Source organism: Triturus cristatus, chromosome 1_2 (assembly GCF_964204655.1).
Source record: "Triturus cristatus chromosome 1_2, aTriCri1.1, whole genome shotgun sequence".
NCBI lineage: Eukaryota > Metazoa > Chordata > Amphibia > Caudata > Salamandridae > Triturus > Triturus cristatus.
In genome coordinates, this window is record NC_140580.1 from 789,667,974 (window position 1) to 789,691,574 (window position 23,601).

The following is a 23,601-nucleotide window of genomic DNA, read 5'->3' on the forward strand; positions in this document are numbered from 1 at the left end:
ATCAGGCTCCGTGCTAAGCATACAACATACCCAAACAATAACCATGCGTGCATCCGTTCCAAAAACGACTCTACACCGTAAAAATTATGAAAATATCTTTCTTTATCTTCTTTTTCTCTTAGTTGCTGATTGGAGAAAATAAATAACAATCACAATATACAAACTTTTTTAGAAAGTGCAGGTCAAATAAATACTGGCTTAATGATTCAATAAATAGGGGTGATCATAAATACTGAAGGCATAAATAAAAGTGCAATACAGACAGGCAATTAAATATTCTGAGGCAATAAATACTGTAACCAATAAATATTGTGCATCAATAAATACTGTGGACCAATAATTACAGTGGAACAATAAATAGGTTAAATACAATAAATACAGTGCCCCTAATAAATACTTAAAAGCTGACAGTGACACTCATGGAATCAGATCACTTTTGATTCCTAAGGGCTGATTTGGCCCAAGCACAGCTTGTGGGGATGTGGAAGGCTTGGGGGTGTCTACTCCCTGGCTTGGTCAAGGCTGAGGCCTAAACTGAGGTAGATAAAGGGGGAAAATACCAGAGACCTGGCTCTCTCTCTCCACACAACTTCTCTAGATTAGTCCCAGTTCACCCCTGGCACAGTCAGGTTGGTTCCAGCACCTCCCTAGCCCCTTAGAGCAGTCTCTCAGGTCTCCACAGGGCCTTAGGCGCCCTCTACTCCACTTACTGCCCTTTTTCTGATGCTCCGACGCCGCTGGAGTCGTGTCGACGCCGTGAGGCGGTTCCGGTTCGATGTCGGCGGCCTCGGCACAATGTCAGTTCTTTGACGACGCCGGCAGGCGGATCCGGTCTCGATGTCAGCGGCCTCGGTTCGATCTCGACCTCCGATTCGATGGCGTCGGGCAGTCTTACTTGATGTCGACTTCGGGCGGCTCCGGTCCGATGGCGACCTCGGCTTCGATGACGTCGGCCGGCCTTGCCTCGATGTCGACTTCCGGCGGCTCCGAAGTGCGATCCTCACTCCCGACCTCCGGTGCTCCTCACAGGTTTCCGGCGACTCCGGAGTGCGACCTCCACTCCCGACCTCCGGCACGATTCTCACAGGTTCCGGCGACTCCGGAGTGCGATCCTCACTCCCGACCTCCGTTACCCTTCACCTCGGTCTCCGACGACTCCGGAGGGCGGACTCCACTCCTCCGATGACGCCGCTCACTCGACCTCGGGTGACTTCCTCCTCGACCTCTGGTATTCCTCACGACCTCTGACGGCGCCCTCTCTCGACCTCTGGCGGCTCCGGGTACGACGTCTGCTTTTCCAGTCAGCGCCGCTTCTCCACCTCGGGCTCCAGGTCTTAGGCTACTCGACGTCGGACTTCAGGGAAACCAGCTTCCAGGTCAGGATCTTGCTGTTCTCTTGTTTCTAAGGCCTGTTCCTGCTGTCCAGGTCCTCAGGATGGTTTTTCTGACTTCTTCCCACACAGGGCTCTAGGCTGGGCTCCGTCAGTAGGGACTAGTATCAAGGGTGGGTTTATGGACCCCACTCCAGGCACAAGTTTCCACCCCTGCTGCTTCACTCTTTCCTCCTTCACGTTTTTGCTGCTCACTCCTCACCAGTCAGGTGCCAACTGCCAGCTCCAACTGCCAACTCTCTCTCTTAACTCCCCAACATTCTAAACCGCCTCCAACTGTCACAGGGTTTTGGAATGTTCTGGAAGGTGCTAGTAGGTTCCAGTGGATGCTGGTGATGTCACAGGTGGCCACCATTTTGTGCTTCAGGCCCTCAGACAGAAGTTTCAGGGGTAGGTAAAATGGCTCCCTGAATCTGCAGCAACACTAAAAAGTCTGGTGGTTCCCAAAAAGGAAAAATTCAACCAGGGTTTGAGGCAAAAGTGGGACAAAATAAATAATGATGAGGAGGGACCACCCAAAGGGCTGACAGGTCTAACACGCGTCCCCCCCAGCTGAAAGTGGGGAGAGCTACCCAACCCCTTGGGAGTTCTCATCACTAAGGCGGAAATACCTTGAGAGACCGTCTGCATTGGCGTGGTCCACTCCAGGCCGATGTTCCACCTGAAAGTCCATCCCCTGTAGGGAAATAGACCACCTCAACAACTTGGGATTCTCCCCCTTCATTTGCATCAGCCAACGAAGGGGTCTGTGGTCGGTCTGAATTAGGAAGTGCGAGCCAAACAGGTATGGCCGCAACTTCTTCAGAGCCCATACCACTGCAAAGGCTTCACGCTCTATTGCACTCCACTTCTGTTCCCTGGGAAGTAGTCTCCGGGATAGGAAGACCACGGGTTGATCCAGACCCTCTTCGTTGAGCTGCGATAACACTGCCCCAATGCCATGTTCTGATGCATCTGTCTGGACAATGAACTCCTTGGAAAAGTCTGGGGCCCTTAAGACCGGGGCCTCGCACATGGCTTTCTTCAATCTCTCAAAGGCTTGCTGACAAGCCTCCGTCCAGACTACCCGTCGAGGTTGTTTCTTGGACGTGAGCTCCGTGAGGGGGGCTACGATGGTACCGTACCCCTTCACGAAGCGGCGGTAGTATCCCGTGAGGCCCAAAAATGCTCGGACCTCAGTCTGTGTCTTGGGGGGTTCCCAGGCCATGATGGCCTCGATCTTCGCCTGGAGGGGTTGCACCGCTCCCCTACCCACCAAGTGTCCAAGGTACACTACCGACCCCTGCCCGATCTGGCACTTGCTGGCCTTGATCGTCAATCCAGCTTGTCTCAGGGCCTGGAGAACAGCTTGCAGGTGACGCAAGTGATCCTCCCAGCTGTTACTGAAGACGGCTATGTCATCCAGATAAGCAGCAGAGAAACTCTCCATTCCGGTGAGGATCTGGTTTACCAGGCGCTGAAACGTGGCAGGTGCGTTCTTGAGCCCAAAGGGCATCACACAGAACTGGTAGTGGCCATTGGGCGTGGAGAAGGCTGACCTTTCCCTTGCTCCATCAGTCAAAGAGATCTGCCAGTACCCTGAAGTAAGGTCAAAGGTACTTAGATATTGGGCAGCTCCCAGCCGGTCAATCAATTCATCCGCCCTAGGGATCGGATGAGCATCAGTTTTGGTCACTGAATTCAGTCCCCGATAGTCCACACAGAACCTCAGTTCTGGTTGGGCACCCGGTGGTGCAGCTTTTGGTACTAACACCACCGGACTGGACCAGGGGCTGCTAGAAGGTTCGATCACTCCTAGCTCCAGCATCTTAGTGACTTCACTATGAATGCTGGCCTTCACCTTGTCTGACATCCGGTAGATCTTGGACTTCACAGGTGGGCTGTCTCCTGTGTCCACGTCATGGGCGCACAGGTGAGTCCTACCCGGGACAAGGGAGAACAGTGAAGAGTACTGCCCCAGGACCTGGCGGCAGTCCTCCTGCTGTTCAGGAGTTAGAGATGGGGAGAGAATCACTCCCTCCACCGACCCATCCTTCTCTTGAGACGCAAACAGATCAGGGAGAGGCTCGCTTTCCACGTCCTCTCCTCCGTCAGTCACCATCATCAAGATGACTTCGGGCCTCTCGTGGTGGGGTTTGAGGCGGTTGGCATGCAGCACCCGCAGGGGCTGACGAGGGGTCTTCAGGTCCACCAAGTAGGTAGCCTTACCCTTCTTCTCCAACACCTCAAAGGGTCCTGACCAGCGATCCTGGAGGGCACTAAGCTCTCCTGGTTCGATCACCCACACCTTCTGGCCAGGCTCCAACTCCACCGGGTGAGCGTTGTGGTCATACCACGCCTTCATCACTGCTTGGCTGGCTTCCAAGTTGTCAGAAGCTTGCTTCCACAACTTAGCCATTTGGCTCCGGAAGGCCAGCATGTAGCTCACCACATCCTGGGGAAGCTTTCTGGGAGTTCTTTCCCATCCGTCTCTCACCAGGTTGAGAGGTCCACGTACAGGGTGCCCATACAGAAGCTCGAAGGGGCTGAAGCCCACTCCCTTCTGTGGCACTTCCCTGTAGGAAAAAAGTAAACAGGGTAGGAGGACGTCCCATTTCCTCCGCAGGCTTTCAGGCAGACTTCTGATCATGCCCTTCAAGGTTTTGTTAAACCTCTCCACCAGACCATTGGTCTGGGGGTGGTAAGGAGTGGTGAACCGGTATGTCACTCCACACTCCTTCCACATGGCCCGCATGTACGCTGACATGAAGTTGGTCCCCCTGTCGGACACAACTTCCTTGGGAAAACCCACTCGGGTAAAGATTCCCATCAGGGCCCTTGCCACAACAGGTGCTGTTATGGTCCTCAGAGGTATTGCCTCTGGGTACCGTGTGGCATGATCCACCAGAACCAGGATAAACCTGTGACCAGCTGTAGTCGGCGGATCTAATGGACCCACAATGTCGATGCCCACCCTTTCAAAGGGGGTGCTAACGACAGGAAGTGGTTCCAGGGGAGCTTTCAGCTTCACCCCTGTTTTCCCACTGGCTTGGCAAGACACACATGTCCGGCAGTAGGTATCGGACGACACTTTCATCTGAGGCCAATAAAAGTGTGGGACAAGACGGGCGAAGGTCTTGTCTTGCCCCAGGTGTCCTGCCAATGGTATCTCGTGAGCCAACTCCAGAAGGAAGGCTCGATAACGTTGAGGGACTACCAAGGCTCGTGACGATCCGTGTAGGGGTGCCTTGGGTTCACTGTAGAGGAGGCCATCCTCCCAGTAAACACTGTAGTTCCCTTCAACGTTCCCTGCTGCCTGGGCTTCGGCCTGTCGCCTCAGCCCCTCAAGGGTAGGGCACTCCCTCTGGCCCTGGCAGAATTCCTCCCTGGACGGGCCTCCCTCCACGTGCCACTCGGCCGGGATGGGTAGGTCCTCCAGGTTGGTAACGTCCCCCACCGCAGACTCCTGGTCCACCACCTCCGGTGGCCTATCCGTCCTACGGGGTGGGGACGCCGAGGCAGGCTCCTCCTGTCCTCGGTTCTTCCCTTGACTGGCAGCTGGCTGGGCCTTTGTTCCAGGCTCCAGCTGAAACGAACTCCCTCTTCGGGTAGTCGTGGACCTTGTGCTAACACAGGCCCAGTCAGGTGTACCCAGCATCTCGGTGTGAGTCCGGTATTCCACCTCCTTCCAAGCGTTGTGCTCCATGTCATTCCCCAGCAGACAATCGACTGGCACGGCAGGGCTTACGGCAACTCGAAGTGAACCTGCAACCCCCCCCCATTCAAAGGGAACCTCGGCCACTGGATAGTGGCCTGTTCTGCCGTCAGCCATCGCGGCTGGGTGGAGTACATCGGGAATTACCTGCTCTGGAGACACCAGTTGGCTACGCACCATAGTCATACTGGCTCCTGTGTCTCTCAGAGCCTCCCCTCTTTGGCCGTTGATGGTGACCCATTGCCCATACTTTGCGGTATTTGCGGGCACCTGGATCTTAGGAACCATCTCCCGTTCTCCCAGGGACACTAAAGTGACACCCGCCCACTCCCTTCCCTTAGTTTTTTTTTTTTTTTTAAACTTATTTTTATTGCCATTTTCACATTTCTTATATTGTACATCATACATATTCGTCAAGTGGTCATATCCGATCATGCATCCTGTAGGATTACTCAACAATTATATTTCTTGATAATTCGTTATCATGAGGCCTAAACAGTGCATGCAATCATCGTGACGTTCACAGCCTACAATCTCGGGGTCCATACATGGCAAAGGAACTGGGGGTCAACAGTGGTGCAAACTAGGGGATGAATATGGAAGAATATATCCACTTGCACTAAGGGGGGAAATGCAGCGTCGTGATGGTGAGGTATCTCTGATACTATGTGTGTCTATCTTGGTCGTTGCGACCCAAAATCGCAACAGTGCGCCTGAAGTTAGGGTCTGTCAAGGCTTTGCACAGCTGGGGGCCTACGGGTTCAGGTGGGCAGAGCCTGTGATTGTGCATTCCGGATTAGTTGTGTAGATGCGTCATCTGGCGGGTCCGCCCCCGGGGAGAGCTGCCTAAATTGGTACAGTAACATGGCCCATTCCATTGATATAGGGTGCTTGCGGGTCCCTTTCACCTCCTCCTCCCGTAATGTTTCCTCCTCCGCCTCCGCCCATTTAAGTGTAGCTCCCACCCACGCCGCCACCGGAGGGCCGATGGGGGAACGCCAATACATGGCTATGCTGCGTTTGGCCAAGAGCACCGCTAAGGAGAGGAAGCGAGTCTGCACCTTGTGTTGCTTACGGATGCGAAAGATGCCTATGGCGCTGGCCTCCCAAGTGTTCATGCAGGTTAGCCCAGTGAGGGTGCCCAATGCGGTGTGAATGTGATGCCAGAAGATTTGAATGACGGAGCAGCCCCAGAACATATGTCGAAAGTCCGCGTTTTGTTCTTGACATCTGGGGCATAGGAACTGAGTGTCAGGGTAGAATCGCTGGAGGCGTGCAGGTGTGAGATAGGCCCTGTGTAGGATATAATATTGGATGTTTTTAAATCGTGCGTTTCTGGAGACTTTCTTCGGGTATCTCAAAGCCTTCTCCCACTCCCCGTCATGGAGCACTCGCCCGATTTCTGCCTCCCAGGTGGCCCGGAGGGTCGCCAATGGTTTATTAGTCAGTTCCCGTATGGCTTTGTAAAGCCATGTAGTGAGATGGCGTCCTGCTCCCATATGTAGGATCGTGTGTAGCACTGGGTGTGGGTGTGGTTCCCCGCTACTTAGGTCCTGGTGTGGTCGGTAGCTATCTAGGAGTTGGCGGTGGAGCAGAAACTGCCCTGGGGGAAGCCCGTATTCCTCCACCAAACTAAGGAATGGTCTTAGTTGCCCGTCTTCGAAAAGGGACGCTGCCTCTGTTAGGTCACATCCCGTCCATGTGCGAAGCGCGCTATTCGTGTAGTAGTGTTCCCGATTGGGCCAACCCACTAGAGTGAGTAAAGGGGAGTACAAAGGGGTCCCCGGGGACATGCGGTGTATCCGCATCATACACTTACGTGCGACCAGCACCTGCAAGGGGTACGTGGGCTTTGGGCGTGTGCCAGGGAGGAGCAAGCGACGGATCTCCGGAACTGATACTCGTCCCGCGATGGTATGCGTTTCCACAGTGTACCTGTCTGCTGTCCAATGCGACAGCCATTGCAGTTGTGCTGCCAAGAAGTAGGCTTCGAAGGATGGGGCTCCCAAGCCACCCTGCGTGGTGGGCAATTGTAGTTTTGTCAGGGCTATTCTGTGTCTGTTAGACCCCCAGATGAGCGCACTAAGAAGGGAGTCTAGGTCCCGGAAAAAGGTCCTGGGCGGGATCACGGGGAGGTTGGTAAAAAAGTACAGCAATCTCGGAACCATGATCATTTTGGCCAATGCCACTCTCCCAATGGGAGCCAATGGGAGGCTCTTCCAAAAGCCGATCGAAGCCCTAATGCTCGCTAAAGCCCTGCAATGATTACCCTCGAACATATCTGCGGTGGAGTGGTAGAGACGAATACCCAGGTACCGGGGGGCCTCCGCGCTCCAGGGTACTCGCTGGGTTCCCATGTGAACCACCTGCGGAGGTAGTCCCGGATGCAGCGGATAAATTGCGGATTTATCCCAATTTACTCGTAGTCCTGAGGCCACGGTAAATTCCTGCAAGGTTTCCCAGAGGGGTGTCAGATCATCCGCAATGTCCCGTACATAGTTCAGTAGGTCATCTGCGTATAAGGAAATACTATGCACCGTGTCCGCTATCGGGATGCCCCAGCTCTCACCTTCCCTCCGGAGCCGCACCGCCAGGGGCTCCACCGCCAGGGCAAAGAGCAGAGGGGACAGCGGGCAGCCCTGTCGCGTGCCTCTCTGAACCGCGAACTCCGTCGATATGTATCGGCCTAGGCGCACCCGCGAAGTCAGTCCGGTGTACAATAAGCGCGTGTAGGCGAGGAGGGTGGGCCCTATGCCTACTCGTTGTAGCACCGAGAACAGAAACTGCCATGTGAGGGAATCGAAGGCCTTCTCAAGGTCTAAGATGAGACAGGCCGCTCGAGGGTAGATCCCCTGCACCTGATCCTGAATGTGGAAGACTCGACGTATGTTCTGGGACGTACATCTGCCAGGTATAAATCCGCACTGGTCCGGGTGAACCAGAGAGCGTATAATTTGGACATACCTATCCGCTAAGGTCTTCCCGAAGAGTTTACAATCGGCAGACAATAGCGATATCGGACGGTAGGAGGCCATTAGTTGTGGGTCCCTATGTGGTTTCAGGAATGTCACGATGACGGATTCTCGCATAGATTTCGGCATTTCTCCTTTCTTCAGCGCCGCCGTAAACACCTCCACTAACCGAGGGATCAGGTGCACTGAAAAGGTTGTGTAATATTCTAGGGGGAACCCATCCAGCCCCGGAGCTTTATTGCGGGCCAGGGCACGTAGGGCCCGCGTCACATCCGCCGAAACTAGTATGGTATCTAGGGCCTCTTGTTCTGTTCTCGTGATTGTTGGGAGCGGCAAAGGATCGAGAAAGCGATCCACTACTTCCTGCGGGGTAGAGGTGGGGTCACTATATGTCTCGGCATAGTAGTCGCGGAAGGCCCCCAGAATCTCCGCCTGGGAGTGCACTAACACCCCCCTAGGGTCCAGTATCTCGGTAATGGGCTTGACTTCCGTGTCTTGCCTGGCTAACCACGCCAGTAGAGTGCCCGTCTTGTCCCTCTCCTTATGCATCCGGGTAGCATAGGATCGGAAGTTGCACCTTCGCAGATCCGTAGAGGCTGAGTGATAGGCTGTTTTGGCGTCTGCTATACGCCGCGTTTCCTCTTCGGACGTAGCATCCCGCTTGGTGAGGGTCGCCAGGCGGTGCTCCGCGGTGGTGAGGGCTTGTTCCAACACGCGTCGAACACCCGTTAGTTGCCGCAGGCATTCTCCCCGGGCCACCACTTTAAACGCATCCCATTCCACCAACCTAGAGGACGCCGTTCCCGAGTTGCGCGTGAAATAGTCTTGGATGCTACCCTCCTGATCGTGACGAAAGATCTGGTCCGATAGGCAGTCCCGTGGCAAACGCCACATGGGGACCGGTGGGTGTGGGGGCTGCCAGCGTATCTGGAGAATGTGGGCATCATGATCGGATATAATTCTGCCTAGGTAGTCTGTGTGGGTGATCCGGGGTAGGATAGTCGCCGTACATAAGAAGCGGTCAAGGCGGACGCGCAAGTTGTGTGGGATGGAATGAAAGGAATACAGGCGGACCTGGGGGTGGCGCAGCCGCCAAGCATCAGTTAGCGACCAGTGTGAGATCCATGCCCGGAATCTAGTGGTTTGCTTATGTGCCGGTGAGTGCAGTGGAGGTGGGTGCGATCGGTCAAGGTGCAGGTCTAGTGAGCAATTATAGTCTCCTCCCAGAACCCAGGGTATGGAAGCAAATGGGGCAAGGACCCCTGTGAGATGGTCCCAGAACTTGTCTTGGTCAACGTTAGGGGCATAAATGCTACCGAGAAGTACTACCTGTCCGTCTAAAAGACCCTCCAGTAGTGCATATCTACCTTCTTTGTCGATGACCCTCCGAAGCTCCCGGAAGGGGGTCCCCGGTCGCACCCAGATCAACGCCCCGCGCGCATACGCAGAGTAGGTTGTGGCGCACAGGAGACCCCGCCATTTCAACTGCAGTTTCCCGACCTCTTTTGCAATGAGGTGTGTCTCTTGCAAAAAGACTATCGGGGTATTGTGACGTTTTGCATAGGAGTACACCGCATATCGTTTGCGCGGAGTGTGCAGCCCCCTAACATTCAGGGTAAGGAGGGTGACATCAGTGTGTGGTGTGTGATGCGTCATGGGCTGTGTCTGTTCGCCTAGCGCAGGGACTACGCCTATTGAGGTGTGTAGACCTCGGTCGCTCCGGGTGGTAAAGAGTGTCTGCGCCCCCCGACGCCGCATAAGCATATGTGGGAGATGGTTGGATCTGTTTCATTCCATATGAGGGGTGGGAAAGGTGTGTAACTGGGGTATACAACTGAACCAAAGGGGTCGAGGAACATCCCCAATACCTGGGACCCATCGTCAAGGACGGTGCGTCCAAACCTGGTTACCCACTTAAGGGGAAATACGACTATATATGAAGGGGGGCGGCGGTGCATGCGTGCTGGGCCAGAGACGAATCGGGCCAGTAGTAGGAGAAAAGGACGTTGCACCTGTCACTCCCTTCCCTTAGTTAAGGGCATCTCCTCCCCGAGCACTACACTAGCTACTCCGGGGGTCTTTCCTCCAATGGGAGGGGGTGGTCGTTTCAGACACTTCGGATCTCCTTTATAGTGTCCAACGCCACCGCACTCGTAGCAATGGACAACCCTTGGCTGCTGACTCTGGCCAGGATTAGGGTTTCTGGGCGGGTTAGCCTTAGGGGTGAATCCTGTTCCCTTCCCTTGGAAGTTATTTTGGGGGCCTTTGGAGAACTCCTTTTTCTTTTCCCCTCCCTCTTTCTTCTGGGGGGCGCCCTGTCCGGCCTTTTGAGTATCCCCTCCAGTCCCCCTTGTGGACACCCGGGTACTAGCCCAAATGTCCGCCTCCTCAGCAAGCTTCCGGGGACTGGTCAGCTTGCTATCCACCAGGTGTTGCCGCAGTTCAGGGAAACATTTCTCGAGCAGGTGTTCCTTCAGTACCAGGTCAAACAACCCCTCGTAGTTCCTCACTTCACTGCCCTGAATCCAACCTTCCAGTGCCTTCTTTGCATAGTCCAGGAAGTCCACCCAATTCTGCGTGCCCAGTTTGTGACTACCCCTGAACTTCTGTCTGTACTTTTCAGGTGTTAGTCCAAACTTTCTGATGAGCGCCAGTTTCATGGTGGGGTAGTGGGTCTGCTCATCCTCCTCGAGGGCCAATAAAGCATCCCTACCAGCTGGAGGCATGTACTTGTACAATCCCCCTCCCCAGTACTTCTCTGGAACCCCATGGGCCCTCAACGAGACCTCATAGGCCGCTAGCCACTTGGCGATATCGTCGCCCACTCCATAGCTAGCTACTATGTCCTTTGGCAGGTATGGTTTAGGTTCCCTGGTGATCTCTTGGGTTTGGCTGCCACCATTAGGAACAGGTTGTGCCCCGATTCTCAAGATCTGAAGATCTATTTCATGGGCCATCCTCTGCTCCTCCTTCTCCTTCTCCAGCCTTGCTAAGTCCCATGTGAGCTGTCTTTTCTCCCTCCGGTCTGTTAACTCCACCTCAGACAAGCCACCGCTAGAGGCACTGCTGCCCTTCCTAGAAATGGTTCTGGGCCCTGCTGACAGGTTCCCCACCTCAGGTTGGTACATCTCAGCCCCCTCGGGGTCAGGCTCTCCATCCCTGTCTTCCTCCTCAGCCTTGCTTTCTCGGCGTGCCTCCCCCCAAGCCCTTAAGCTGGTTTGGAGTGCACCCTTCTTTGCTCCTGGGGGACAGTACACCCCCTCCCGCTGGCAAAACTCCCTGAGTTGGGCCACAGTGTACGTTTCTAGATTTTCTAGTACAAACTCCATCTTGCCCACTCAGGTTAGAGGACAGGTTTTTGTGCAGTAACTATGCAGGGGGGTACCTTTAATAATACCTCCTCCCACCACCAGAGTAAATTTGGAAAAAACAAAAACCCACAATTAGGAAGGCCGCTCTTGAGAAAACTCCCGGTGTAGGCCTATGGACTACCCACAGTTATTGTTGAGTATGCGTAGGCACAGCTCTATCCCACCACTGAACACCAATTTATGTTGGAAAACCACTCCCACACTAGAAGGGGTGGTGGTGGTCTTCCGGACACACTGTGGTAGCTTGGCTCGAGTGGTCAGGAATCAGGCTCCGTGCTAAGCATACAACATACCCAAACAATAACCATGCGTGCATCCGTTCCAAAAACGACTCTACACCGTAAAAATTATGAAAATATCTTTCTTTATCTTCTTTTTCTCTTAGTTGCTGATTGGAGAAAATAAATAACAATCACAATATACAAACTTTTTTAGAAAGTGCAGGTCAAATAAATACTGGCTTAATGATTCAATAAATAGGGGTGATCATAAATACTGAAGGCATAAATAAAAGTGCAATACAGACAGGCAATTAAATATTCTGAGGCAATAAATACTGTAACCAATAAATATTGTGCATCAATAAATACTGTGGACCAATAATTACAGTGGAACAATAAATAGGTTAAATACAATAAATACAGTGCCCCTAATAAATACTTAAAAGCTGACAGTGACACTCATGGAATCAGATCACTTTTGATTCCTAAGGGCTGATTTGGCCCAAGCACAGCTTGTGGGGATGTGGAAGGCTTGGGGGTGTCTACTCCCTGGCTTGGTCAAGGCTGAGGCCTAAACTGAGGTAGATAAAGGGGGAAAATACCAGAGACCTGGCTCTCTCTCTCCAAACAACTTCTCTAGATTAGTCCCAGTTCACCCCTGGCACAGTCAGGTTGGTTCCAGCACCTCCCTAGCCCCTTAGAGCAGTCTCTCAGGTCTCCACAGGGCCTTAGGCGCCCTCTACTCCACTTACTGCCCTTTTTCTGATGCTCCGACGCCGCTGGAGTCGTGTCGACGCCGTGAGGCGGTTCCGGTTCGATGTCGGCGGCCTCGGCACAATGTCAGTTCTTTGACGACGCCGGCAGGCGGATCCGGTCTCGATGTCAGCGGCCTCGGTTCGATCTCGACCTCCGATTCGATGGCGTCGGGCAGTCTTACTTGATGTCGACTTCGGGCGGCTCCGGTCCGATGGCGACCTCGGCTTCGATGACGTCGGCCGGCCTTGCCTCGATGTCGACTTCCGGCGGCTCCGAAGTGCGATCCTCACTCCCGACCTCCGGTGCTCCTCACAGGTTTCCGGCGACTCCGGAGTGCGACCTCCACTCCCGACCTCCGGCACGATTCTCACAGGTTCCGGCGACTCCGGAGTGCGATCCTCACTCCCGACCTCCGTTACCCTTCACCTCGGTCTCCGACGACTCCGGAGGGCGGACTCCACTCCTCCGATGACGCCGCTCACTCGACCTCGGGTGACTTCCTCCTCGACCTCTGGTATTCCTCACGACCTCTGACGGCGCCCTCTCTCGACCTCTGGCGGCTCCGGGTACGACGTCTGCTTTTCCAGTCAGCGCCGCTTCTCCACCTTGGGCTCCAGGTCTTAGGCTACTCGACGTCGGACTTCAGGGAAACCAGCTTCCAGGTCAGGATCTTGCTGTTCTCTTGTTTCTAAGGCCTGTTCCTGCTGTCCAGGTCCTCAGGATGGTTTTTCTGACTTCTTCCCACACAGGGCTCTAGGCTGGGCTCCGTCAGTAGGGACTAGTATCAAGGGTGGGTTTATGGACCCCACTCCAGGCACAAGTTTCCACCCCTGCTGCTTCACTCCTTCCTCCTTCACGTTTTTGCTGCTCACTCCTCACCAGTCAGGTGCCAACTGCCAGCTCCAACTGCCAACTCTCTCTCTTAACTCCCCAACATTCTAAACCGCCTCCAACTGTCACAGGGTTCTGGAATGTTCTGGAAGGTGCTAGTAGGTTCCAGTGGATGCTGGTGATGTCACAGGTGGCCACCATTTTGTGCTTCAGGCCCTCAGACAGAAGTTTCAGGGGTAGGTAAAATGGCTCCCTGAATCTGCAGCAACACTAAAAAGTCTGGTGGTTCCCAAAAAGGAAAAATTCAACCAGGGTTTGAGGCAAAAGTGGGACAAAATAAATAATGATGAGGAGGGACCACCCAAAGGGCTGACAGGTCTAACAGTGAACATCTAAGACTCTTTGTCATTATAGCATGATAGCGTGATATGCCTTCATAACAGATTCATCACACCATACTAATATATTCGTGTAAGCATGGATTGATCTTGATTGATAACGTTTTCGTTACTCATCGGGGACCCTAAATTCCATCAATATATCAGGATGTCTTATGCGAGCAGGGCCTGGATGTTCCCTGTGTCGTTCATGCTCCACTTTAAAGGTTTTCCCTTTTGGTTTAGGCCTACACCCTCTTATTGTGGTTAGCCTCGACATGCTGTTTGTAATTGAGATTGTGATTTAACATTACTATGCGTCATTTTGAGTCGAAACACCTTCCGTCGTACTTTTCTACATGATTAGGGTACTCCTATATTTGCATAAATGTCGCTGCCCTTACGTATAACACTTTAGAGATTCGTCTCACTATGCATCCTTTCTGTGAATAACTCTATGTTTGGTCATTTATTGAAAAGAAATGCCGATGTAACACTTTACGGCCTTCCTCTCCTTATTCATGTGAACACTTTTCTGTAGGCTGTGTTCCATGCGGGCCGTTAGTGTTCTACAATTATCACTTCGCCCGTTTATATTCACAATGTAAGTTACACACCCTTTAGCCACCGCTCGGATTTTTGAGATTTTGTAGTTATTATTTCAGGGCTATGGTGATACCGAATCCAGCTCGTGTTTTACAAGTAGTTCCTGTCGGTTACGTGCGCACTGACTACAATCCATGTCTTGCTTTCTAAGTAGCTGTCGTCTAATTCCCGCGCGTGTGCATAAAAGCAGCTGATTATGTTTCCCGCGTTTGGCCATTGTTTGTCCGGCTTGTGTGGAATCGGAAGCACATTCATTGCGCTCCAAGTAAGTAATGGACCATGTGGATTTGTATGTAGGCCTTAAATGTACGCTTTGGACTAATTGGGGTGGTTCAAGCTTTTTGTTTAGATAACTTCAGATTTGCTCGTAGTCCGGGTCCCGTAAGCACGAGGCGATTGAATCCAGATTAGTTTTCGAATAGTTTCTTTGTTTGTATGCCTACTGTATATAAAATAGCGGTATGAATTTTCCCACACTGCTATGATTTGCTTAGTAAGTTTGAATTTGATAGTACCATCAGTATTAACGACAATGGCACATATATTCATATTCAAGGGGCAATATAGACGCTTGCACCAGCCCGTCCGTGGGAATTTAACTATAAATAAATAGGAATTCGGTATGGATGTCCGTCCCAAGACATTATTCAGAGATTGTGTTAAGGCTTCGCGAAAGTGACACCTACATTAATCAATTCAACCGTTGGTTATCTCTTGCTTGTCAGGTCATTAACGAATGTAAAGATTCAATATGACCGTTTATGGTCTGTTCTGTGTATAGATTTCGGTGATCGCCTTGACGGCACCGTCCCCCGTGCAGGGATTAAACACATCTCAAGGTATGTGACTGATATTGTTGATTCACGATACTGGCAATGAATACATAGTAGATCATACACGAGGGTGAATTTCCATTATTTATTACAGAATATATATTGATCTGACGGAATGAGAATTTGATTGACTTCACCGTATGCGACACAAGGATAAATTATCTTTTCCTAGTCCTCAGGTGAGCATTAGCCCTACACTCACTTTAGAAAAAGTATAAATACACACACATAGTTTTTGATTATACGTTTTGTAATTGCAGGCTGACATATATATTATTGTCCTGATGAAGACCCGTCATCGATGCGTATAAATCTACACGTCATCTTAGGGTCGAAACGTCGACGTTACCTGTCTGATTGATCCATGCAATTCCACCATTGAAATATTGAAGGATATATGTTGTGGTGTTATATGCTATTGATTTTGGATCATCCATGTTTAAAGTATATTTTTGTCCAATGTACATATATGTAGTTTTTGATGTCAATTCTGTGTTGATTGTTATGTCATTATGCACTGTTGGTCACTGAATATGTTGTGATTTAATTTATTGGTTTTTTGGTCAGTCCTGTATTGTAATAATATTTATGTGTATTCAAATACAGCGAAAAAGAAAATCATCTTTTTGTGTTTCTCAAATTAATGGTTTTTATATGTGTGTGTATAATTGTGATTAAGTACACTTTTTTCAATAGTCTTTGAACACATGTAGTGTCGTTTAAACTAAGTTTATTCCCAACAGAACCAATATTTCTGCTCCATGTACTCACCCAGGTTCTGAGGGTTACTGGGTTACCCCATTAATTCTAATGGTTATCTAGTGCAGGTCTTCACCTGCGAGGGTTCTTTGTCATTTATTGATTCCTCTTAAAATAATATAGTATGTCTGAAAAAGAAACACTGTCTTATAGTGAGGACTATATTAATAAATTAATACAAGAACAGGCAGAATTCGATTACCTAGGCACTGGCCTAACTCCAATTGACACCACATTGAATGATAAACTTTCAAGGCTGGAGAGATTAGAGAAGAAACTTATACGCACACGTTTGCATGGCCATTTGCTGACGAAATATCTGCAAGCAAATATTATACCGAAGGGATTACAAGTACGTAACGAACCAGCAATCTTTATCGATTTGCCTAAATTCCGTGAGGGGTTCAGTTTTGTGGCTAACAACTGCTCCCGACACTGGATGGTGTTGGGGGTAGAAACTGCACTGGAATATGTGAAGAAATTGATACAAGAAATAGCAGACCTTAAAAAAGAGATCTTGGAGGATAGAGGACTGAAGAACGCAAAGGAGGCACTGGAAAGAGCTGAGAAGGCTACAGCGGAGTTCAATACCACGACATTGAACAAAAAACTGGAGAAATTGGCTAAAGATATCAGGTCATATGATAAGAAGACTACATATCCCTACACTTACGACGATTACTATATCCAGGACGCCCAGGGATACTTCACTAATCGCAATAGACAAAACACGAGAAGATTTGCCACTTTTTCAAATTCTTCCTTTGGTAGTGGATCAGACAACGAATCGGAGCAGCCTAGTACAAGCTCAGACCTGCGTACTTATCCTCCAGGACCACGCTTTCAACCACAAGAATCTAGCTATCAACAGGGACCGACATATCAGTCACATTCTACATACCAAGACAACTTTGGCCCTTCTACTTCATCGTCTTTTTTAGGGGAACCTACTTGGACCAATCGGGATCAGAACTGGAGGAGACCACCGAGATGGAACCAAGGGAAGGGCAATCAACGTGGCAACACGAGAGTTCGTTTTCAAACGCAGCCACCTCAGAACCATGGTGAAATTCGAACCAGACGACAGACGTATCGATGGTAACCCCTACATCGACTAATATGTCCACCAATGAGGTGCAAATGGGACCACTATGTTCCGGTAATCAGAAAGACCCCATATTGAATATCTCAAAATATACATTGAGCAAGGCTGAACACGATGTTTTGGCACGGGGGTTGTCCTTTGTACCTACCACCATACCTAATTCGTTTAATATCAAATTGGAATTACAGCAATTTTTCAGAAAAATTCGTCTGAAGCACTACTTCCTGAAGAAAGGTGACTATAATAAGAAGATAGCGGCAACGGACTTCCGTCCAGCATCTACATTTACACCAGCCGCGTACCTAATGAACGAAAAAATCATAGCTTATGAAAAAATTGTTGTAAGCGAGGTCATGAATTTATTGGGTAATACGAAATACATCAGACACAACATCACAAAAGAGGAAAGAGTCGCTCTCCATTCACTGACTGAAAACAGGTCTATTGTGATCAAGACTGCTGACAAGGGGGGAGCTGTGGTGGTGCAAAATACAGAGGACTACGTGAATGAGATTAACCAACAACTCAGCTGTACGACCAGCTATGCTCGGATCCCTGGTGACCCTACTAAGGAGATCGCTAAGCTGATCAGAGACCTCACGAACCGAGGGATGGAGGAGGGATTTCTTTCGGAACCTGAATGTAAGTTCCTCAATAAAATTAATCCGAAGATTCCTACAATTTATACCATTCCCAAAATACACAAGAATCTACAAAAACCTCCGGGAAGACCAATCGTATCCGGATGTGGATCAGTGTTGGAGCCCCTAAATCAATACCTTGATAGTTTTTTACAGCCTTTTGTGCAGGAAACTAGATCGTATCTCTGTGATACGATGCACACCATTCAGTTGTTTGAAGATCAACCCTTCGATAAATCCACACAACTATTCGTTACACTGGATGTGTGCTCACTATATGCGAGTATCCCACAAAAAGAAGCAATTGAAGTCATCAGCAATGTATTGGACACACGTCCGAAACCACACTGGATTCCTACTGAATTTTTGGTGCAACTGCTACAGATTGCAATGACGAAAAATTATTTCATCTTTCAGAATGCCTTCTACCTCCAATGCAGAGGTGTAGCAATGGGCGCTGGATTCGCGCCTAGTCTAGCGAATCTGTTTATGGATCATTTTGAGGATAAAAACATCTACTCAGATCAGAACCCATACATCAACAATATATCAGCTTGGAAGCGATATATTGACGACATTGTCATGCTGTGGGCAGGTACTGTGAATCAATTGATGTCGTTCTTGGCTTGGCTTAACTCTTGTAGTACTGACATCCAATTCACCGTAACTCACAACAAGAATTCAATTCCGTTCTTAGATTTGACATTGGAGGAAGAGAATGGCAAAATAGTAATGAATCTATACAAAAAACCTACTGATAGGAACACCTTATTACAATACCATTCACATCACCCCAGGAACCTCAGGGATAACCTTCCGTACGGACAATTCTTGCGCTTACGTCGCAATTGCAGCAGAAGAGGTGACTACTTCAAGGAAACCAACATCCTCATTGCCAAACTAAGGGAGAGAGGATACCCAAAGGGACTCCTCAATAGAGCCAGAAAAAGAGCCTGGTATAGAACAAGGGAAACTTTGCTTGAGATACAACCAAAGAATCAAGAAATGGAGAAGCTGGTATGTGTTACCACCTTTAACACCCGTAGCAATGAGACAAAAAGGGTGATCAAAAAGTATTGGAATTTAGTTGGTTCCGAAATCAACATGCCCGAACCACCTTTATTTGCATTTAAACGTGCTAAGAATGTCAAAGATCATGTGGTGTCTTCATATTTAGAACCACCTTCCCAACCTGACATTAGATCACAACTCAGTTTACCACCGATAACTGGTCATCATAGATGTAGCCACTGTAAAGCATGCCGATATACGATATCTGGAAATAGCTTTGTCCATCGGGGTAAAACATATGGCCTTGATCAATTTACAAATTGCAATAGCCAAAATGTCATCTATGCAATCAGATGCCCATGTCCACTGATTTATGTAGGACAAACGACCCAAAAAGTGAAGAACAGAATTCTTCAGCATTTAAGTAGAGTAAAATGCAGGACACAAGGAGCTCCCCTTGTGGAACACTACACTAGGTTGGGTCATACTCATGAACAAATCGAATGGTGGGTCATTGAAAAAATTGTTGTACATCAGAGAGGCGGCAATGTTGTTGGCTCCCTTAACTATAAGGAATGTCGCTGGATACACGTCCTTGAGGCGGTTAATCATGGCCTCAATGAACATGAGGAGACTTATATTCAAATGAGTAAGTTGTAAGTGTATACCATTTATGCTGTGGTTCTATGATTAGTTGGAACTGTAATAAGGCTACTGAATATGTATATCTGATATGAATATTCCATCTATAATCTGTCCCTGTACTTGAGCCTTGCCTAAATACAGCTGTGTGCTTGTCTTTAATCCAACAATTGATATGTTCAAGCTATAGCCAATGCTATTTAATATGGCTATTATTACCATTGTGAACATCTAAGTCTCTTTGTCATTATAGCATGATAGCGTGATATGCCTTCATAACAGATTCATTACACCATACTAATATATTCGTGTAAGCATGGATTGATCTTGATTGATAACGTTTTCGTTACTCATCGGGGATGAGTTTCCCCACTACCCTAAATTCCATCAATATATCAGGATGTCTTATGCGAGCAAGGCCTGGATGTTCCCTGTGTCGTTCATGCTCCACTTTAAAGGTTTTCCCTTTTGGTTTAGGCCTACACCCTCTTATTGTGGTTAGCCTCGACATGCTGTTTGTAATTGAGATTGTGATTTAACATTACTATGCGTCATTTTGAGTCGAAACACCTTCCGTCGTACTTTTCTACATGATTAGGGTACTCATATATTTGCATAAATGTCGCTGCCCTTACGTATAACACTTTAGAGATTCGTCTCACTATGCATCCTTTCTGTGAATAACTCTATGTTTGGTCATTTATTGAAAAGCAATGTCGATGTAACACTTTACGGCCTTCCTCTCCTTATTCATGTGAACACTTTTCTGTAGGCTGTGTTCCATGCGGGCCGTTAGTGTTCTACAATTATCACTTCGTCCATTTATATTCACAATGTAAGTTACACACCCTTTAGCCACCGCTCGGATTTTTTAGATTTTGTAGTTATTATTTCAGGGCTATGGTGATACCGAATCCAGCTCGTGTTTTACAAGTAGTTCCTGTCAGTTACGTGCGCACTGACTACAATCCATGTCTTGCTTTCTAAGTAGCTGTCGTCTAATTCCCGCGCGTGTGCATAAAAGCAGCTGATTACGTTTCCCGCATTTGGCCATTGTTTGTCTGGCTTGTGTGGAATTGGAAGCACATTCATTGCGCTCCAAGTAAGTAATGGACCATGTGGATTTGTATGTAGACCTTAAATGCACGCTTCGGACTAATTGGGGTGGTTCAAGCTTTTTGTTTAGATAACTTAAGATTTGCTCGTAGTCCGGGTCCCGTAAGCACGAGGCGATTGAATCCAGATTAGTTTTCGAATAGTTTCTTTGTTTGTATGCCTACTGTATATAAAATAGCGGTATGAATTTTCCCGCACTGCTATGATTTGCTTAGTAAGTTTGAATTTGATAGTACCATCAGTATTAACGACAATGGCACATATATTCATATTCAAGGGGCAATATAGACGCTTGCACCAGCCCGTCCGTGGGAATTTAACTATAAATAAATAGGAATTCGGTATGGATGTCCGTCCCAAGACATTATTCAGAGATTGTGTTAAGGCTTCGCGAAAGTGACACCTACATTAATCAATTCAACCGTTGGTTATCTCTTGCTTGTCAGGTCATTAACGAATGTAAAGATTCAATATGACCGTTTATGGTCTGTTCCATTTGTAGATTTCGGTGATCGCCTTGACGGCACCGTCCCCCTTGCAGGGATTAAACACATCTCAAGGTATGTGACTGATATTGTTGATTCACGATACTGGCAATGAATACATAGTAGATCATACACGAGGGTGAATTTCCATTATTTATTACAGAATATATATTGATCTGATGGAATGAGAATTTGATTGACTTCACCGTATGCGACACAAGGATAAATTATCTTTTCCTAGTCCTCAGGTGAGCATTAGCCCTACACTCACTTTAGAAAAAGTATAAATACACACACATAGTTTTTGATTATACGTTTTGTAATTGCAGGCTGACATATATATTATTGTCCTGATGAAGACCCGTCATCGATGCGTATAAATCTACACGTCATCTTAGGGTCGAAACGTCGACGTTACCTGTCTGATTGATCCATGCAATTCCACCATTGAAATATTGAAGGATATATGTTGTGGTGTTATATGCTATTGATTTTGGATCATCCATGTTTAAAGTATATTTTTGTCCAATGTACATATATGTAGTTTTTGATGTCAATTCTGTGTTGATTGTTATGTCATTATGCACTGTTGGTCACTGAATATGTTGTGATTTAATTTATTGGTTTTTTGGTCAGTCCTGTATTGTAATAATATTTATGTGTATTCAAATACAGCGAAAAAGAAAATCATCTTTTTGTGTTTCTCAAATTAATGGTTTTTATATGTGTGTGTATAATTGTGATTAAGTACACTTTTTTCAATAGTCTTTGAACACATGTAGTGTCGTTTAAACTAAGTTTATTCCCAACAGAACCAATATTTCTGCTCCATGTACTCACCCAGGTTCTGAGGGTTACTGGGTTACCCCATTAATTCTAATGGGAAGAGACTGGTATGTCACACATACACAACATCATGGAGGCATACCGGCGTGACACCAGGGAGATTAGCCAGGTAGTTGGGACACTCACAGAGATAAAGGGACCATCACAGAGATGAAGAACCAGCAGGCCGAGCAACATGCCAGTCAACAAGAACACCAAGGACGGATGGAGGCAAGACTGGCTGAGCTCCTGGCGGTGCAAAGGGACATAAGCCATTCACTCTGTCGAATCGCAGACAACATGGGCAAGCCTCCCTGTGCCAGGAGGAGGATTTGTCCAACGGAGCGTCCCAAGCATCGTCAAGGCCTGCATCTGAGGGTCCCCTGAGGAAGGTGGGTCGTCCACAGAAAAGACCGTGAGAGGCAGCGGGCCATCCACATCTCCTAGGTCACCTGGCCTGGCACCTGGCCTTCATGTGCAACATCATCACCTCATTGACTGACATTCTCTGCCACAGGGACTTGCTGGTCATAGTCTGACCAATGATGCCAAACACTGTGGTCTGGACTCTGCTGCTTTCAAATGCCAAGGATCCCACCTCCCCTGGGAACTTTGGATTCTATGGTCCCTGTATTGCACCTTTTTCTTGCACAAATCACACCCCAGACCTATAATAAAAAAAAGAAATTTAAATTTGATGTTGTAGTCATTTCACATGAGTCCACAACATAAGTGTGGGGATATGTCAAAGAATGCCTGAGTGTGGAACTAACTCCAGCCATCCATATACTGGGATCTGAGTCCGGTCAAGGACACACATGGGTCACAATGTATCATCAAATACAGACATGGAGCCCAATACTCACCCGTGATGGCCTCAAGCTGCTGAGGGGGGGCTTGCAATACTGCTTGGACAGACCAATTTGGAAGAGTATCATGAAGGCGTAGAGGTCATGGGTCATGTGGAGGTGCCTGGGGAGGGAGTCCCAGGTCTGTTTGGCGAGGTGGGAGAACTATCTCCTGCATGCAGTTGTTCTGTGGATGTGATGAATGGTGGCCAGGGCAAGGTTGTCTGCACGGAGTTGGGCCAATGGGGTGTTGGATAACAGACGTCCAAGGTCGGTTTTGGGTCTGGGGTTGTGGACTGCCTCCTGAGTGTGGGTGATGAGTCTGAAGGTGATCCTGCAGCAGACAGTGAGCCATTGTAGCTATCTCAGGTGGACGGTGATGTGGCTGGAGCGGGTGGATGTTGAAGAGTAGGTGTGTGGATGCACCCTGGATGTGGACAAGTTCTCCTGCAGTTTTGCTGTTGTCCCTCCGTACAGGGCATTGCTGTAGTTGACCCGGCTGGTGTCGTGGACCTGGGGGACGGTCTGTCTTGCCTTGGAGTTAATCTATCTGTGGATCATTTGCAGCATGCGGAGGGTGTTGCAGCATGAGGTACAGATGGTGTTGAGTTGCATGGTAATTGTGAGGTATGAGTCCACGATGAGCACCAGCTTGCGTGCGTGGCCACTGGGTGCTGGTGCGGTGCCCAGGCCGGTGGGACACAAGGAGTTGACCCAGCCGTAAGGGAACAATCCTCAGATGATGACCTCAGTCCTGTCCAAGTCCAGCCTCAGGTGGCTGATGTTCAGTCATTCGTCCACAGATCTCATGCCTTCTTGAAGGTTGGATCTGGCAATGGCTGGGTCTTAGGTGAGGGTGAGGAGCAGCCGGGTGTCAATGGCATACGAGATGATGATGAGGACGTGTGCACATGTGATGGTGGAGAGGGGGGGTCATGGAGACATTGAAGATCTTCACGCTGACAGATGAGCCCTGGGGCATGGGCCAGATGACCCCAGTGTACCACATGTGGAAGGGTGGAGGCCGACTCCCTGGGCCTTGCTGGTGAGCTACTTGTTGATTTAATCCTGGGCCCTCCTCTGGATACCAGTGGTTGAGATGTGTGAGCTGACAGTG